Consider the following 14597-nt stretch of genomic DNA (forward strand, 5'->3'; position numbering starts at 1 on the left):
TTATATAATCATGTATTATAATAATATACTATATTTATTATATTAATATTAACAACATGATGTTAATATTGATATCAATAACATTAATGTAATATTATGTTATATAACATTTATAAAAATATTATATATATTTATATATGTGTATGTGTGTGTTTCCGGACTCTCTCTCTAGTATGTATAATCAGTCAGCGTGCCCTTCCCTTGGGCAGACTATTTCCCCCCCTCTCAGCATTTCTTTGTTATCTGTGGTTCTTTGTGCATGGCTAAGGTCTTGTGAGTTTTCTCCTATCTGTTATCATGTCATATTGTTAAAGTTCTTGTTCAGCTCATGACTAGACAGTCATGTTGGTGAGACTCTATGGCTGTAGCTTCTGAGATTCCTAGGAGACACAATCTCACACACCGAAATACCCCTTGCTGCTGCTCTTGTTTTTGCAGTCTGTCTTCCCCTGTTCTGCAATTATTCCTGAGTCTTGGATGAAGGAGTTGTATTGTAGAGGTGCCAGAGGGGGCTGGGCTCCACAGTTCTACGTTTGATTCGTTGTAGTTCTGTGTGTGTTGGTTTTCATCTGTTGCGAAGAGAGCTTTCAGTTTTCTTTGCTGAAGGGTGAGGGTGTACACTTATCTGTGCCTATAAGGATATTTAGAATGTATTTGGGGATTGTGCTGATTTAGTAAAATGGAGGTAGTAGATTCTCCTTTAATTTCCATGACTTCACTAGGTTTCTAGTATCAGGTTTTCTTTCCCTCTTGTTGAAAGGATCTTAAGTCCAATTAGAGAGATGTTGGTTACTGCCAAGGTACGTGTGCCACTAGTGCACCCACCCTTAGGGTTATTGTGCTAGGAAGGTTACTCTTGGTGAGTTTCCACCTGAAGCATGTGGTTTCTTCAGCAGCTGGGCCTTGCACTCCTGTTCTGGGATGCAACCAAGGGACTTGGCAATAAATAGCCTATATTGCTTTGAGGGTGACATGGACTCTATTGACAACCAATTCAAAAGGAAGTTTCTCACACCTGGCACAGGAGGCTTTGTAAAATATTCTATGGCTTTTTTGAGGAGCATTGTCATCTCATGTGTCATACTTTCATTTAAAAATATATTTGTTCATGCTCATATGTGCACATATGCAACACACATGATTGCAAATAAACATATATTTTCCTGTGAAAAAAGTGTATATTTAGAATTAGCCAGCTGGACTCAGTCTAGATGATCCCAGCCTTGTTGGCTGGGTCCCACAGTGTCATAACCAGGAGCCAGCTGAACACAGGCCTTGTAAGAGTATTGACTTTGGCCACATCAATGTCGTAGATTTCCTTCACAGCCTGTTTGATCTGGTGCTTGTTAGCCTGGACATCCACAATGAACACTAGTGTGCCGTTGTCCTCTATCTTCTTCATGGCTGACTCAGTGGTCAGGGGGAACTTGATGATGGCATGTGATCAAGTTTGTTTCTCCTGGGTGCACTCTTTTGAGGGTATGTGGGCTGCCTCCAGAGCTGCAGGGTCTTGGGCCACCGGAAGGTGGGCGATGTGCAATCTTCTTTCTGTGGCTGTGGACGCCTTTCAGCAGTGCCTTCTTAGCTTTCAAGGCCTTCGCTTTGGCTTCAGCTTTGAGAGGGTCAGGAGCTTCCTTCTTCTTCCCTTTCAGCGCCATCTTGGCGAAAATCTTTCTGGTGAATTTTTTAAAACAAATGCTTAGGGTTATTTATTGCTTTCTCCTCTTTCTGTGTTGTCCTCCCTTGCCAGTTAAGTCTCCTTCCTAACTGTTTTTCTCATTTCCCTTTTCAAAGTTTCTGTTTTCTGCTAATCCCTTCTCTAGAGTTCTTTCCCTCACCAAGATCCTTTTTACTTTCTTGGTACCTGTAGTTACTTCATGTTATAAGCTCATATCTAAAGGTTTGAAGCTAGCATTTACACATAAGAGATAGTTGCCTCTCTGGGTCTGAGTTACCTCCTTCAGTGTATTTTCTTGTTGTTTCTCAGTCATCTTCCCTTATATGAAAATACTATATTTTATTTATCCATTCATTAATTTATTGACAACTGTTTTTTTCCATTCTTGCCTACTATGAACACTCGTGTATAAGTTTTTCTATGGGCATACATTAATATTTTGGGTATATACCTAAGAATGGAATTTCTGGGTCGTGTGGCATCTCTATGTTTAATATTTCAGAAATTTCCAGGCTATTTTCCAAAGTGTTTGCATCATTGTTTATTTTCCATAGCCAGGTATGAGTATTCGAACTTCTCAGTATCCAGGTTAGCAGTTATTGTTAGATTTTTAAACTCTTGTCTATCCTGATATGTATGAATTGGTAGCTCAGTGCAATTTTGGCCTATATTTTCTTGATGGCTTGTGATGTTAATCCTGTTTTTGTTTTCTTATTGACCACGTATGCATGTATGTATGTGTTATGTGTACGTATGTGAGTCTTCTTTTCTCATTTTAGTATTATTGTCCTTCTGTTACTGATTGCTAAGAGTTCTTTATTAGTTATATACCTTGCAAGTACCTACATATTGAGAGTATTGTCATTTCATTTTCTTTTCATACTTTGATTTCAAACAATGAGGAGCTGAAAGACATTGAACTTAATCAATACTAAGCCATGAAGTTGAGTGATATTTAAAGTTGAGAAGTGTAAATCCTCCAAATTAGATTCTTTTGAAGACAATTTTTTCTCCTCTGCTTCCTCTGACTTGCTTGTTTTAAATCTTGAGCACAGATAAAATATTTAACTTGATACAATGTTGAAAAGTCTGGCAGCCATAGCTTTATAGCTATACCAACTGGAAGCTCTGTAGTCCATATGGTAGGACATCTGAGTGACAAAGACCACTATTAGTAATCACTTTGTGGTCACATATTTAGTAGACTCTTTCAGAAATACTAGGTTGACCAGTTATCTCAAAAGATAGGACACAGTGTTTAAAGTATTCAGAATACAATCAATAAAGACGCCACTGTCGAGGGATAAACAGCTGTGTTTCAGAAGGGAACAATGAAATGACAGCACCATTAGTCTTACATGAGTTAAGGAGGCAGTAGAAAGTGCTGTGTAATGATTTGGAGCAGAGCATGTTGTGAGAATCACATGGAGGGGTTCATGGAATGTAGAGATGTGTGGTGATCTGGTTTCTGCTTCCCCAAATTAGGATTCAGTAGACTTTTCATTTCTGGCAGGATCCCAAGAGTGGTTAATGCTGCCATCCATGGAGGACTGACTTAGAAACACTGGCTTAGAGCTCCGAGAATGGACTTGCAAGTCAGGAAGTCAGAGTTATTTTTGTTGCTGGCTGTGTAAACTTAGGCAAGCCAAACACAGTCATCCCTCCTTTAGTCACAGTGTTGCTTTCTACAGTTTCAGTTTGAGCGATCAACTACATTCCTAAATAATAATATTTGTCTTGTTGATTTCAAGGAAGAGGTAACCTTTATATTACTATTATGTTATTCATTGTTATTTATTATTGCTAATTTCTTACTTACAATGATACATATGGAATTTTGTGCTATTTTCAGCATCCACTAGGAATTCTGGGAAGAGGGTACTATTGTATTTTTTTCCCATTTAGCCCTTAGCTCATTTCATAAAATGGGATACAAATCCTTGACAGACAGGCAGACAGACAGACAGACAGAAACACACACACACACACACACACACACACACACACACACACACACACATACACACACACGTAAAAAGACATAAAACAGTTTTCATTGTGCCTGATATTATTATAAATATAGTGTACGTATCATTTGAAAATATAATTACTGTTGGTAATATTGATAAATCATGAACATGTTTAAGATATTGAGTTGCCAATCAGATCTCAGAACATATGGTTACAACTACATATTCCAGAATAGCACATGGGTGACTAGTAAATAGGAGGCTCCGTGTTTGGCAGAACAAATGATTAATAGTACTGGCTGCATAGAAAGAAGTGATTCCCATACTCCCATTGCCTTATTTTCAGGGTGTTCCTTATATGTGGATAATCAACATGTACAAGAGTCAATAGAATTCTGTCTCTTTATTATGAACAATTTGGTTTATTAAGCCTGTTAGGATAGATTTAAGCTTGCGATTGATGAATTATTTACATTTCCTCTTTCCTATTGTTTCACTGCAGAGTAATTTTAATGAAAAACCTTGTTGCTTTGGCAAAATATCACATCCAAAGACCTTCTAGGTCTCTGTGATCTGGATGGAACACAGGCATGCCTTTAATCTCAGGAGACAGAGACAAGTAGATATCTTAGTTCAAGGCCAGCCTGGTATAGGACATATTCCAGGTCTTTAATCCCAACACCCAAGAGACAGACTATGAAAATATCTAAGTTCTAGTCAGTTTGGTTGAGTCAGCAAGTTGAGAGGCAGTGAATGGAGTTGAGCTTGTGGAATTCAGAGGCAGTTTAACCGGGAAAGTTTTTACAGAGACAGGTTGAAGAGAGAATCTGATAAACCCAGATAAATACAGAACAAGGATGAGCCAGAGAATGAATAGCATCCAGATTAGAAGAGATTGTTAGAGTTAGTTTAAGCCAGAACAGCTGAGTTGAGCCAGCCAAATAGAGTTCAGAAAAAACTAGAAAGGGTAAATGTATTCAGCAGTAAGTCTTAGAGGCTGAAAACATTCATGGCCTGGATTAAATTATACAGAGGCAGAATGTTTAACAAATACTGAAGTGTAAGTAAAAGGCTATTCAAGTCCCAAGCAGGTACAGCCTGAGAAGTTGAACTTACTTTCACCTTATGATCAAAATGGAAATTTAAAAACAAAATGGCTTCTGTTATACTAAAAATGGAAAGCAAGTGTAAACAGAGGAGCTGTGATTTTAAGCAGGTTACAACAGTAGGTGTTTGAGATGGGGAAGGGAACTGATATTTTTGAAAGGTTGCTCTTCTACTATATACTAGGAGTTAGTGTGTTTTAATTAATCCAGTGTGAATAGAATCAGTCCATTCTAATTTCTGATAACTAATATTTTAAGAAGGCAAAGAAAGAAATATGTAAAACCAAGTTTCTGATCTCAGTATTTAAATTAACCCCTCTTCCCTTTCTACTACTCTTCTTGGAAAAGACATGTCTATAGATTTATCACTATAAATGTTTCTTCAATGCTTATAGCAAGTTGAAAATAACTTAAATAAAAATTGCATCAAATGCACCTATTCTAATAAACATAATTTTGGATTATAGCATATGTATTGGTTGCTAAGTATGTAGCAGTTGGCTGCTTGGGTGTGGGAGCTTATTGCTACTGCCCAAGATCGAAAGATACTAGGTTAGTTAGGAATAAATAAATATGCAAAATGTAGGCAGCAGTTTCTGCAGAGGTTGCATTGTATTTGCATCATCATGAAGTTGAGCAACCATGAGCCAAATCACAGTAAACAAGAGGTCATCTGGGTGTGGTGGTAGAGAAACATGACAGAGCCTCATTTTGTGGTTTCCTAGCATGTTATTAAGGCATCCTATGTACTGGAGAATCTCTGGTATTGTAGTTGAATGTGATAATTCTTCCTGAACCTTTGTTTACCCACAGTGGATCTCTAATTCATCCCATGACTTTTCTTTCCTACAAAGCATCATAAGCTTCAGTTGCTGGAGTGGAATTACACACTGACAATATTGTTATTACTAATCATTACTGTATGTTATCACTTTAAACAAACAGTAGCAAAACTTATCTACTTATAATGCTTGTTAGATTAATAACATAGTCTCTCCCTTGGTACTAGTGGGCTTTACGAATAAATTAGACCATGAAAACCTGGTGTTTGATGTAGTCATGGGAGACAGGAACAACTTAGAGATGCAAAAGAAACAAGGAGCAAAACATGGTGTTCTAGCTTCGTGTCTGCTGCTGTGATAAAAAATTACCTGACAAAAAGCCACTTTGGGGAAGGAGGATTTATTTTAGCTTACTGTTCCAGGGTATATTCCATGACTGTGGGTAAGTGAAAAATGCAGGACCCTGAAGAAGCAGCTTATCCTATCACATACACAATCAAGTGCAGAAATAAATGCTAGCTTGCATGACTGATGACGCTCAGCTTGCTCTGTGTACTTAGGCAGTCCAGGATCTCCACCTTAGAGAACCATGCCACCCACATCAATTGGCAATCAATATGGGCTCCCCACAGGCACAACTGACCTATACAGTCCCTCACTGAGACTTTCTTCCCAGTTGTGCCAAGTTGTGCTAAGTTGTGCCAAGTTGAAAGAACTAACAACTACATGGTAAAGGGGTGGAATGCTGGTTTTACAGTGAGTCCACTGCAGGTGGTAAGATAGTATTTGGGCTATATGAGACTTAATTTGCCACAGCTGAGTCATCTTCCAAGAATTTTCAGTAATACCACCTTCTGATAGTTAAAGCTATCTCAAGACTTCATACCTGTAATTGCATGTATCAGTAGAGGGGACATTTTTCAAGGGTTAAATAAGTTAAAAATGGGCCATTTAAAAACATTTTATCATGTTCCCAAATAAAATTTAAAGGAGTTCATAAAATCTTTCAACTGGAAACCTTGTCAATGTCAATAGTAATAAGACCCTTTAGAATGAGAATCAAGAGATGACAGCACACTCTTACAGCTTATAGCACTCTTAATATCCCCCTACATCTCTTGAAACTCAATGATAGGATCATGATAACTAGGCAGAGACGGAGGATAACCATATCCTTGCCCCATCCTTTAGCTATACGCTCAAACCCAAGCTTCTTATTGAACATGGAAATTGACCTTGCTACCTTACTCTTAACTTGCAAAGTTTGGGCTTGATGAGACCCTACAAATTTGGTAAGATGCTTTGATGTACGTAGACTCAGTTTTTCTCTGGGTTGGCTTACAGCTCCTGTATGTTGAGTGGTCCAACCATTGATAATTATACCACAGATCATGTGGCCTATTTTGTTGGTGAAGAAAGGAATTATTAGCAAACACATTCACTTGTTTAGTTAGTGGTTATCAAATACTAACACCAGGCAGAGTAGAGGGCATTAAAACTAACATGGTACCTACCCTTTAGGGTTACAGAAAAATAGCAGAAAACACCAAATAGTTACAACAGTATATGCTGATTGATAACATTAAAAGTTAGGGCAATTGCAAATATTTCTGAGGACTTGATCAATTTCAGGGTAAAGGAAGATACATATTAGCATCTTCTCCCTTAAGGTCTGTTACAAGGAAATGCCATGAACTGGATTGTTTATATACAAGAAAAGTTATTTTCTGCACTTTGGAGACTAGGAAGTTGAAGACTATGGTGCTGGCATTGGTGAATGATAGGGATGGTGTGCTTTTTGATTCATAGCTGGCTCCTTCCCACTGTCATCACATCCTGGAATGGGCTAACTAGTTCTCTGGGGACTTTTATAAAGTCACTAATCCCGTACATGAATGCTTTACCCTATCATATAAGCAGCTGCTGAAGGTTCCACCTCTAATGCAATCACCTTGTAGTTGGTGTCAACATAGGGACATTGGGAAAGCATAAAACATATTTAATATCACTATGAAATGGATCATTGCATTTGAAATAGGCAGTGAGAACAGAGAGTTCTGGCTGAACTATTCAGTATTCCCTAAGGACTGGAAGGAGTGTGATGGGTTGGAAATCACAACCTCAGCTCTGGAGAAGTATCACAATTAGACAACGAATCTCTTATGTCACAGTCAAACATTTGACATTTACTATGAGGATAAGGAAAAATTACTGAAGAGTTGAACTTGGACTTACAGTCGGCTAATGTTTGAGGATTGGCCCAATCAGGGGAGCTCCAAGTGAATAGAAGGAAAATTGATCAAATGGGAGAAAAGTCAGTGAGGATGAGACTGGCCAAGGTGCCATTTCCGTAAAATATGTCAAAAATAACCATGAATTAGGGGACAAGCAGAAATCAAGACACATGAAAAGAAAGTGATCCTGAGGAATAAGATTGGCAGAACTAGTTGTTAGTTAGACAAGGCAAAGAAGTCAAAGTGATTCTCGGATTCATTATTCAGACAGACACATGGTAGAAGAGATAAGAAGCACAGGGAGAAAGCTTGGAGTCAGGAGAAAGGCACAGAGAAAGGATGCAGTTTAGCTCTGAACATGATGCATTTATGGGCTTATTAGCTACCAAGTCAGTGTTGTTCATTAGATAAACAAGTAGCTCTGCAACTTCATAGAGGCAGCAGGGCTAAGAAAGCCTTGTGGAGCATGGACTCTTGAAGGACCGTCTCGGAGATGACTATTTAAATATAGTATTAGATGGAAACACATTTAAGGCAAGTAAGCATGTGTGTGTGTGTGTGTGTGTGTGTGTGTGTGTGTGTGTGTGTGTGTGTGTAAAAAGGGGACTTGTGAGCCTGATAAGGGCCACTTTCAGAATAAATTTCTATTTTTTCCACCTCAAGTTGTCATACAAGTTCCAAATCATGTGGTTAAATTGATTTTAAAAAATTTAAAATCATGCAATCAGAAAAATAGAAAATAAAGAAAAATAAAGCACCAAATAATCTACAAGAAAAAAATTTTAAGTTCAGCATACAATCAAAGCAACCACAAATTGGAGAGTTGCCAAGAATCAGAATTGGCCAAAAAGGACCTGGCTTTCTTCCACTCCTTGTGCCTTCGACTTCTGGTATCTTTCTCCTTCTGTAAGCTTCATTTGAGATGGGGATCCGTAGTCTCCCTCCTACTTGAGCTCACAGGTGTGTGGCAGAAACCAGGTACAATGTCTCCCAATGTGTTCTTTACCTGCATGAAAAGGACTTCTGAGTAACTTCAAAGCCACCTCTATCTCACGTGGACAAGCCTATGCCCACAGGAATCCTGACTGCCTGGAGCTCTTCCTCTTTCCTAACCCAGGCATAGCATACTGCTTTGTTTTTGTTCCCCCACTGGGGAGATGATGTGGTTTACATTCCTTCAGAAGTCCTGGCTATCAAGAATCTTGAGGTCAGCCTAACTGGGGAAGTGAAGAATGTCAGCAAGCCCAGTAGAGGAACTCAGGAGTATGCTGCATAAAGGCTGTTTCCTCCCCACATTTCCTTTCTCCCCTTTTGTATATAAACCACAAATAATCCATGGGCTTTATATGAACCTCACAAGAAGCCACCAAGAAAAATGTAAAGCATCTCAAAATTTCCAAGAAATCCCGAACAGACTTGTGTTTGAATGAAAATCGGTATACCACCTTTCTTTTTCACCCTCTGTCTCCTATCGCTGAGAAATTAAGCAAAATTTCACATTTTAAGAAGTCAGGAAACATAAAATAAGGAATGGTTCTAATATCTATAAGGTGACATTTCAACGAAATAAATGCAATGCATCTTGTATGGGAAAGGTCAAGGAATGACAGAATTATGTCCTAAAAAATAATTGAATAATGGTGTTTCATAGATAACTCTTACTAAGTATAGGAAAATATCTTTATTTTGAAAACAAACAAGATCCTAAAATGTATTTGTACTTAAGTCTTTTGGTCTAGAAGTGAAAAAAAAAAAGCCCCGTGAACTGACTAACACTGAGGATACTGTTAACCAGCAGACTGTAATACCCCAACTTTTTCATCACAACAGTGGGGCTTTAAGGACCGTTATATTAATACTTTCACAAACATACTCACCTATCCATATATATGCAAACATCCCTTTTATTCATTAGGAAATATTTATAGTATCTAAGATTTAAGTTCAGCGGTCAGCGTCAGCCAGTGTAGGAGCTGTTTTTTATAGAGGGTCTGCTCCTTCTACATCTCATCTTTTATTTTGCGGTGCCTTCCATGTTCTAGGTCGTATGACTCAGAATTTATTCTTTATATGCTGTGGACATTTTCATGTGCTTATAGATTCTGTCTCCGTGTATAAGTTACTGTGAAGATAGTCAATGAAAGGAATAGGCAAAGAGAAAGCGAAGAAATTCAGTTAAAACCCAGAGAACTTTAAAAATGCCGAAAAGTAAGTAAAAACAGATGTTGAAAGGTTTTGAAAATCAAGACGTTATTTTTTGTTTCCATTGAATTTTTTTAAGGATTTATAAATAATCTTTAAAACAATACAAATCTTTGTTTGTCTTGCTGATAGCATCTTTTATAAAAAGAAAACTATCAATGCATGCTTAAGTCAGAATCTAAATCATAGCTCGGTATAGTGAAAGGATTGACTGTGTCTGCTGGAACACAGAGCGGTGCTGTCCTGAAATTGCTTACAAAGTCTGAGTCACTTATCAGCCCATTTGATTAGATCTTTGGAACCTAATGTCAAACAGGCTAATGTAAGACCCAGTATTTCATTATTCACACATTTTACACTTAATTTTATACTTCAAGTATAGTATTGTCCCTGAAAAAGTGAAGATGAGTTTTATTAGTTTTTATAGTGTGTTCTGAAGATAATTGCTAACGAGTGTGAAAGCAAGGCTAGTAGACTACATCTTTCTATAGCTTTCCTTTCCTCTCTTTAACTTTAGGATGCCTTGCAATGTGCTCTCCATGTTCAAGACATCTATAGTTCTTGGATTTCAGTTCTAAAGCTCACTGCCTAAAGAGCGCATGTAAATCTTACTGCCAGAACAGGGTGCTTGCTAGCTCAGAACAGCTTGCTTTTGGTGTCAGGGCAGGTGCCCATCTTCCCCTTCCCCAGCAGCCCCATCATGTGGAGTCACTGAATGTCTTCCAGCTGTGTGAGAATGTCCCAGGCTCAAAACTGCATCCCTGCTGGGCATCATCCCAGGGTCTAAACGAATTGTGGAAATGACTGGCTGCTAAAATATGGAGCAAGGGAAATCAGTTCATATCAACAACATAAACCATCATCTGTCTGTTATTACATTCATTCAGCTGGGTCACATATGACTCAATAATCAAATTACCACCCTATATATCTCAAATCTGTACATTCATTCAAACACCATGTTTGAATGAAAACAAAAATAATCTAAGATGTCATCTCTTTATTTTGTTTTAAAAATATGTCTTTTTTTCTGAATATATAAATAAAAATTCATGTAAAAATGTGAGCACTATACAATAAGAAAAGTTAAGGGCCTCAGTGATCTGTTCCCCATATTTTGACATGCTGTTGACAGTTTTGTGTTTAACAGTTACTTCTTAACATAATATAATATTCTATGTTTAAATATAACTATGTCCTTTAAACTGAATTTAAGTGAAATTTTGTTTGCATGTATTAATATAAAATTTCACAGGTGAATAAAATTTAAATTGAGAAAAATAATGTAATTGGTTTTCCTTACTTATTCCCCAATTTCATTAAAACAAAACTTGAAATAGCCTCCAAAACAAAACAAAACAAAAAAGCAAAAAACCAAAACTGCATTCACAGAGAGAGAAAGAAGAGAATACGGGCAACAGCCATTCAAAAAGTAAACCACGATGAGAAAAAGGCAATATTCAGAGAAGGGAACTGTAAGTATGTACCAGATGGCACGCTGAAAAGCCATAGTGAGGAAGAACTGTGGCTGAGCTGGTCAGGTTAAAGAACTAACAGAAGACTATAGAACATCCAGGGCCAGACAGTATAGCCTATGTAGACATTATAGCCTGTATAGACAGTATAGCCTGTGTAGACAGTATAGCCTGTATAGACAGTATAGCCTGTGTAGACAGTATAGCCTGTGTAGACAGTATAGCCTGTGTAGACAGTATAGCCTGTGTAGACAGTATAGCCTGTATAGACAGTATAGCCTGTGTAGACAGTATAGCTTGTATAGACAGTATAGCCTATGTAGACAGTATAGCCTGTATAGACAGTATAGCCTGTGTAGACAGTATAGCCTGTATAGACAGTATAGCCTGTATAGACAGTATAGCTTGTATAGACAGTATAGCCTGTATAGACAGTATAGCCTGTGTAGACAGTATAGCCTATATAGACAGTATAGCCTGTATAGACAGTATAGCCTATATAGACAGTATAGCCTGTGTAGACAGTATAGCCTGTATAGACAGTATAGCCTGTATAGACAGTATAGCCTGTGTAGACAGTATAGCCTGTGTAGACAGTATAGCCTGTGTAGACAGTATAGCCTGTGTAGACAGTATAGCCTGTGTAGACAGTATAGCCTGTATAGACAGTATAGCCTGTGTAGACAGTATAGCCTGTGTAGACAGTATAGCCTGTGTAGACAGTATAGACTGTATAGCCTGTGTAGACAGTATATCCTGTGTAGACAGTATATCCTGTATAGACAGTATAGCCTGTATAGACATAATAGCCTGTATAGACAGTATGGCCTGTATAGACAGTATAGCCTGTGTAGACAGTATAGCCTGTATAGACAGTATAGCCTGTGTAGACAGTATAGCCTGTATAGACAGTATAGCCTGTGTAGACAGTATAGCCTGTGTAGACAGTATAGCCTGTATAGACAGTATAGCCTGTATAGACAGTATAGCCTGTGTAGACAGTATAGCCTGTGTAGACAGTATAGCCTGTGTAGACTGTATAGCCTGTGTAGACAGTATATCCTGTGTAGACAGTATAGCCTGTATAGACAGTATAGCCTGTATAGACAGTATAGCCTGTATAGACAGTATGGCCTGTATAGACAGTATGGCCTGTGTAGACAGTATAGCCTGTATAGACAGTATAGCCTGTGTAGACAGTATAGCCTGTATAGACAGTATGGCCTGTATAGACAGTATGGCCTGTGTAGGCAGTATAGCCTGTATAGACAGTATAGCCTGTGTAGACAGTATAGCCTGTATAGACAGTATAGCCTGTGTAGACAGTATAGCCTGTATAGACAGTATAGCCTGTATAGACAGTATAGCCTGTATAGACAGTATAGCCTGTGTAGACAGTATAGCCTGTGTAGACAGTATAGCCTGTGTAGACAGTATAGCCTGTATAGACAGTATAGCCTGTATGGACAGTATAGCCACCCCTCTAATTCCTTTTCTTTTATAATCTTGTGGGTGAGTCCCATGGGCTGAACAATGTTGGAAGGCAGAGAGCAAATGGTACAGTAGGCAAAAAAGAGCTGTGCCTCTTTCTAAGCCTGTGCTCTGTAAGGACAACACTGTGTTCACCTCAAGCAGCAAGAGCATGGAGGTCAACAGTGAGGAGCCAGACAAGTTGAGTTAGCATCTTCCCAGCGCTACTTAAGCTGGAGATGATCTCAGAACTCTAGGCTCAGCTATAAAAACTCAACATCACAGTTGTCAAAGACATTGAAGTTGCTGTTCATGGATCTATAGGCTTATCATAGTAAAAAAGGCCATTTCACCAACATGATCGACAGATTCAATGCAAGTCCCATCAAAATTCCAACACAATTCTTTACAGACCTCGAAAGAGCAATTCTCAACTTCATACGGAAAAAACCCGAATAACTAACACAATTCTGTACACTAAAAGATCTTCTTGGGGTATCTCCATCTCTGATCTCAAGCTGCACTATAGAGCAACAGTAATAAAAACTGCATGGTACTGGCATAGAAACAGATAAGTGGATCAAAGCAGTCGAATCACAGACCCAGAAATAAATCCACACACCTATGGACACTTGATTTTGACAAAGGGCTAATATCCAAAATATATAAAGAACTCAAGAAATTAAAGACCATCAAACCAAATAATCCAATTAAAAAATGGGGTACAGAACTAAATGGAAAATTCTCAACAAAGCGATATCAAATGGCTGAGAAACACTTAAAGAAATGTTCAATGTCCCTAGTCATCAGAGAAATGCAAATCAAAATGACTCTGAGATTCCATTTTACACCCATCAGAATGGCTAAGATCAAAAACTCAAGTGACGTTACATGCTGGTAAGGATGTGGAGAAAGGGGAACACACTTATATTGCTGGTGGGAGTGCAAACTTGTACAAGGACTTTGGAAATCAATCTGCTACTTTCCCAGAAAATTGGGAATAGTGCTACTTCAGGACCCAGCTATACCACTCCTGGGCATATACCAGAAAGATGTTTTACCGTACAACAAGGACATTTGTTCAGATATGTTCATAGTAGCCTTATTCCTAATAGCCAGAATTTGGAAACAACCTAGATGCCCTTCAACTGAAGAATGGACAAAGAAACTGTGGTATATTTACCCAATGGAATACTATTCAGCTATCAAAAAACAAGGAAATCTTGAAATTTGCAGGTAAATGAATGGGACCAGAAAAGATCATCTTGAGTGAATTAGCCCAGATCCAGAAAGACACACATGGTATATACTTACTTATAAGCAGATATCAGCCACATAATACAGGATAACAATACACAGACCTAGAAAAACCTAAATAATAAAGACACTAGGGAGGATGCTTTAGAAGGACAAACAGAATAGATCCCCAAAGTGGTTGAAGAGAAGAGAGAGGACAGGAAGCTACTATGGAGATCCTCTGAAAGACTCCACCCAGTGGGGGAGTGAAGCCTATGCTGAGACTCAGCCATAGTTTGGGGCTGAAGCGCAGAGAGTCTGGTGGTACTGGGGGATAGAAGGACCTAGCGGGGACAGGAGCTCCACAAGGAGACCAACGGAGCCAACAATTCTTGGCCCAGTGGGGGTTGCGGGGGTGCTGCAGAGACTGATGAACCAACCAAG

General features: G+C 38.5%; 1 protein-coding gene and 1 pseudogene across 7 annotated transcripts in view; one reads left to right on the forward strand and one right to left on the reverse strand.

Moving 5' to 3' along the window:
* Positions 1-14597, forward strand: part of SLC25A21 (solute carrier family 25 member 21) — a 502852-nt gene that overhangs the window by 97636 nt on the left and 390619 nt on the right. The gene's annotated exons all lie outside the window — the stretch shown is intronic.
* LOC311602967 (large ribosomal subunit protein uL23-like) lies at positions 1208-1671 on the reverse strand (annotated as a pseudogene). The gene has a single exon. The product of its transcript is annotated as a large ribosomal subunit protein uL23-like (transcript).

The sequence above is a fragment of the Acomys minous genome (assembly GCF_964271855.1).
Source record: "Acomys minous genome assembly, chromosome: 8".
In the NCBI taxonomy this organism is placed as follows: domain Eukaryota; kingdom Metazoa; phylum Chordata; class Mammalia; order Rodentia; family Muridae; genus Acomys; species Acomys minous.